Source organism: Eucalyptus grandis, chromosome 1 (genome assembly GCF_016545825.1).
Source record: "Eucalyptus grandis isolate ANBG69807.140 chromosome 1, ASM1654582v1, whole genome shotgun sequence".
Lineage (NCBI taxonomy): Eukaryota > Viridiplantae > Streptophyta > Magnoliopsida > Myrtales > Myrtaceae > Eucalyptus > Eucalyptus grandis.
In genome coordinates this window covers 32,674,648-32,680,647 of record NC_052612.1, presented here as the reverse complement: position 1 = coordinate 32,680,647, position 6,000 = coordinate 32,674,648, and positions in this window count along the sequence as shown.

Below are 6,000 nucleotides of genomic sequence, written 5' to 3'. Positions count from 1 at the left end.
CGCCCGCCCGTTGCTGCTCGCTCTCTACCACCATTTGTTGGTTGCCATCGCCACTGTTGGTCGCCAACCACTATCGTTGATTGCCATCGCTGCCCAAGAAAGATAAATTTTATGTCGTTATCAAATGCTTATTTTTACTTAGAAGCTCATTTAAGAATGTAAATAGATTTTTCTATTTCTATTCTAGCAATCAATTTTTGGCCATGAATAGTTATCATTCAAGTTCTTACTTTTTAGAATTTGAAACCTACATTGCATAATTTAGAACTTAGAACTTACCTCATCATAGGTTTCAAGTTCTACCTAGGCTTTACTTGTCTTATTTATTGAACGATTGCAATGAGTTATCATATTTAATAGTCACCACTTGCTGATTTAGACACACGAAGAATATGTAATATTAACAAAGTAAAAGTCTTGATCATAAAAAATAAAAGTTTAGACTAGTGGTTTCTGTGACATCCCCACTTCTCCCCCTCTCTTTTGTCCTCTCTCTCTCTCTCTCTCTCTCCTCTTTCTCCTCTTTCTCCTCTTCCCCCCACATGATTTCTCCCCCTTTTCTGCCATCCATCCCCCTTCCCCTCTCTCTCTCTCTCTCTCTTCTCCCTTTTCCCCCTCACGTCACCTCCTGCCCCCCCTCTTTTTCTTTTTCTTTTTTGTCTTTTCTCTCTCCCTCTCTCTCGGCCGAACCCCTCCTCCTCCTCCTCCTCCTCCTCCTTAAGGGTGTGCAACCGAATTGGCCCACCCGAAAAACACGGTCGGGAATTGGTTCTTGTTGAAATTGGTTCGGGAATCGGTTCCCAAAATTTGGAACCGATTTAAACTAGTATGGGAACCGGTTTCAAGTGATTACCTACCTAGAAACCGGTTCCCGGACCAGTGTTGGAACTGATTTGGGAACTGATTTTGTAAGTAGAGGTCCAAAACCCTACTTTTTTCTTTGATTTTTATTTTTACTCCTGCAATCACACGGTATTTTTCCTCGTAGCTCTCTCAAACATGCACGACACTCCTCCTTCACTGTTTCTCTTCCTCACTCGCATCCCTCCCTCACCAACTCCCTCTCGCACCATCCGACAAACGGACGGCATTCGTTGCCGCCAAATTCTTGTGTATCACGTGAATTGGCTTGCCTAATTTCTCTTTTGTAGGAGGAGTTATGCTTACATAAATGAACAGCTTCATGTGATAGTTATGGGAATAAGAATAACATTAGACCCATATTTGTTGCTAATATTTATGAATGTTATGATTTTTGTTTTGCCTTATGATTTTATTTATGATAATTAGCCTTGTGGATCCTTAATTTTTTGTTTAGTCAAAAAGTTCATGTATTTATTTATTACAAGTGTTTAATATTTCAATACAAATTAGAGGATTACGTTATTTTCTCACGTATTAATGTAAAATTTGAAAGTCGGATAGGATATTAGGAGGTTGCGAAATAGGCTCTAGTGGAAATATGGTTGATTGTGGAACCGGAATGAAAAAATAATGTGGGTTGGATACATGCTCCAATATAAATAGGGTCGGGTACATGGTCCAAAAATGGGGAATCGGTTATAACAGGGTTGGGTACAGGATCTAGGTCTAGACCCTACCCACCGTGGATCCGATCACCCCTACTCCTCCTCCTCCTCCTCCTCTTCTTCTTCTTCTTCTTCTTCTTCTTCTTCTTCTTCTTCTTACTAGTTGCCGCTTCACCCACCACCACGCCACCTGCGTTCGCTACTTGGAGTCATGCCGTTCGCTATCCTCACCACCATCTTCACCACCGAGCTCCCAAATCGCCGCTGTTCGCTTGACGCTGCCACTTGCTCGTCACTGCAAGCCACCGCTTGCATCCCTTATTCCATTTACTGTGCCATTGCCGCCATCCACAAGCCACCCGCTCGCCGCCGTGAGCCACCCCCAAGCTGAGCATTCACCCCCCCAGGCCGTGAGCTTCAAGAGCTGCCGTTGTCGCCATTGAGCCTCCGGTTGAGTCACGAGTGTCACGTTCTTGATGCCGTCGCGCCGCCGTCGCTAGAAATTGGTGAGTTAACCTCCTAATCATGGATTAGAGCGTTAATTGCGTTTAGGGTGGATAGTTTAATATTAATTGCAGTTAATATTAGTTAACCTTGGTTTTTTCTTAATTGTGATTAAGGATTGTTTAGATTAGTTTTAATTGCGATTAGTTTAAGTAATTACGATTAGATTAATTAATCGTTGTTAGATTAATAAATTGAGTTTATTTTATTTAATCGTTATTGTTAAGGAAATCCCTTATGATGTTTTGAAGATGACAAAATAAATCAAAGACTACTAACGTGTTTAATGGTTGAGTAATAGACTATGTAGATGATAGAACATGTAAAAGATATTATCAAAGTCTATACTTGGAAAAACCGGAAGACAGACTTTATACTAGAGCTGAACTTATTCAGACCGTGTCCAGACTTTAAGGGTAAATCTATTCAAAAGCAGAATATGTTAAGACTTACGTTCATATTGTAAAGTCTATTTTAGACGAAAGATATTCAAACTCTACTTTAGACAAAAGACACTTAGACTTTACTTTTGACAGAACACTCTTAGACTTTACATCCAGAACGAGACACAAGTCTAGAACGTGACAAGGTCCAGAACGAGACACAAGTCCAGAATGTGACAAGGTCTAGAACGAGACACAAGTCTAGAACGTAGCAGATTCAAAACGAAGTATGTTCAGAACGAGACAACTTGATAGAACGTAATATAAGCCCCAAACATATAACGGCTAGTGATAGGTTTGGATTCTACATCAAGATAGATTTGATTGACTCAATCTAATTGATTGATAATTGGATCTTGAAGACAAGAAATTTCTAAATGAAGAAGCTCTATTTATGGAAACCAAGATCCTGTTTGTATGGGCGATCAGAATCAATTTGGGATTTCACTTCTGTCACTCAACGGCTACTAAATCTTCTAGATACAGATCTGTCCAATGGGTAGTGTCACGCCATGATCCTCGGGCACACACACATCCTTCTACTTGGTCGATGTTAGAATGCGATATCCTAGGATTATGTATTGCCGACCCTTTCATTTTTAATGGCGCATGCGGAAGCAGTTGGAAATCCCCAGATAATAAAACAATGGGATATAAAAGTAATGCCATATTTTTCATATTGAAATCCACAACCATACTTTTATACAGAGCATAACTCAAAATACTTCACAAAACTATTCACAACTTTCTAGTCTCACTCTATTCACATATAAACAGGGTTCACAAAAGAGGATGGGATATTAGTCCTCATCCGGGTCGTACTCAGGCTCCTCGTCTTCTTCAGACTATTCTTCTACCGGCTCCTCCTCATCATTTCCCCACTCCTCATCCTCTTCTGGACCTTCCACTTCTTGTTCCATGATCTCACCTTCCTCAAAATTTTCATCATCTACAGTGAATACTGGGGACAACGGCTTACTCTCAAGCGCAGGGTCTCTGGCATCATCTACGCCTCCACCCTCGAGGTTTGCAGTCCCCTCACCAAAAGCTTTCTCCAAGATGTAGTGAGGTATTTCCTCTTGAAGGATGAGACCTATTCTTCGTCCATCATAATAGTAGTGATACCAAGACCAATACTCATGGGGCCATAGGTCGTCCTAGCCGACTTCAACCCACACCGTCGGCTCAATCAAAACGTATTCTAATCCTTTTAGATGACCATGAACATGGAAGTGAATTTCTTTCTCAGTGATGTCTACTGGAATGCCAAACTACTCTAGAGGAGGGGGAGGTACCGGTGCTGCCATCTAGGGGCCTAAAATGGTTATACAATAACCATTGAGACTACGTCTCAGCAAGCTCTACCCCACTAAAACTCGATTAGGAAACTAATACACCACATGGTTGCCTAAGCACAACACAAATTAGAAGACTTACCTTGGCATCAGTCCTAACCTGTAATTCAGGGTTATATATAGATGCTTATATATATATATATATATATATATATATATATATATTGCATCAAACAATCAATCAATTCATGACATTCGAATCAAATCATTGATCAATCGACTTAGTCGATTACATGTCGGTCGGACCATTTCTAGGTCATTTCCAATCACAAAATCACACGTACTCTCTTGGGCATCTTTTTCGCCAATGTGATGTATGTAATGAATAGCACTTGTGCGTTCTTTAAGGCGCCGTTTTCACTAGTAATATCCTTAATCACTGAATCACGTATGTCCATAATGATGCATGCGATAGATAGCACTCGTGCGTTTTTTTAAGGCGCCGTTTTCACCAATGATTTCCTTATCACCGAACCACATATGTCTATATTGATGCAGGTAATAGACATCACTCATGCGTTCTTTAAGGCGCCGGTTTCACCAGTGATGTCCTTATCACCGAACCACGTATGTCTATACTTCATACCTGATCGGTCTCAGCCAAGAGTATTTCCAATTCACTCTTACGATTCTCTCCACTTTACAACTCATCAAGCATTGTAAATGCTAAATAACCATACTCGGCTATCTACCAATCAATCATTCAATCCCACTCAATTTAAATCAATTTAAGAATAATTCCTCAAATATCACAATTAATTCAATTCCATGCAACGTAGAGCTCAAATAAATAAATGGATTGCACCAAGATAATTAGCACAAAATTTCGGTTGTCGGCTATCCCTGCCTAATTTCCGAAAAATAAATAAATAAATAAATAAAATTTGAAAATTAATAAATAAATATTAAAAATCCAATTTAGGCCCGTAATGCCTAATTGAAGCCTGATAAGGGTCGGGAAAAATCCCAATATGCATTCAATAAATAGTATAAGCTATCATCGAGCTAATTACACCAACCACCTAACTAATATGCAATGCAATTAACTAATAATCACTAATCCATTCTAATCTAACCACCTAATCCTATTTAATTAACACTAATCAACCCTTAATCATAATTAGTCTACTAAGCAAGGATTAGTGAGGTTACTCATCGGAATTACGCGCAGGTCGGATGTAACCGATGGGAAATGACACGAGGATCGTTTCTTCCTAAAGCGGGCCTCGGGTTTGGGGCCCGAAACACCTCGAAATGGCCCTTGAACAGAGCTGGAAACCCACTTTGCAACTTGCTGATGAAGCTGCAAAACAGAGGAGAAATGAGATGGTTGGGGGCGGCAAAGGGTTGGGAAAGCAGGCGGTAGCTCGATGAGGCTGAGCGGTGGTCCACAGAGGCTGGAGGTGGTCAAATGGCAGCTGGACAGCTCCCACATGAGCCAGAGGAGTTGCTAGGCGTAGGGTCGGGTGGCGTGAGGCACTAGGTCGAGTGGCAGTGTGTGGGCTCGGCGGTAGCGGCGATCTGGCGCGACGGCGATGGCAGCTCCAGTTCTAGGCGACAATGGTTGCTGCTTCCGCTTCTGTTGGCTGGTACACACGAACAAGGGGGAGAGGAGAGAGAGAGAGAGAGAGAGTGATCGCCAGCCAAGGGGGTGAGAGGGAGAAGAGAAAGTGTGACGGCCCAAGTGACGATGCGCGGGAAAGAGGGATGGCGGTGCATCCACGCCTCGGTCCCCAGACGTGCGCAAAGAAGGAGTCCCTCTCTTGTCCCACATCACCTAGGGAGGGAGTCTTGTGTTATCTTATAAGGCTTGGGGGTAGGGTCCCTCTTGTGAGGACTTAGGGCGTGCATACATGTTTTCTTGGGGTAACAAAAAGTATGGGTTTGGTTGCTTTTTGTTCCTTTTTTGTTTTTTTGAGGAAAATAGGAACAGAAAAAAAAAGAAACTTAAAAAAGTGTTTCTCAAAAGAAACACTTCTCGGAAGAACAAAAGAACAAAAACGACTCTTCTCTCTCTTCTTCTTCTCTTCTTCTTTTCTTCTTTTTTTCTTATTTTTCTTTGTGTACGGTGGGCGAGCCGAGCGTCGCCGGCCCCGGCGAGGCTCGGCGACCCGATGTTACAAGTGGTCGCCCAGCCATGGCGAGCTCGGGCTCGCCGGATCGGGCGAG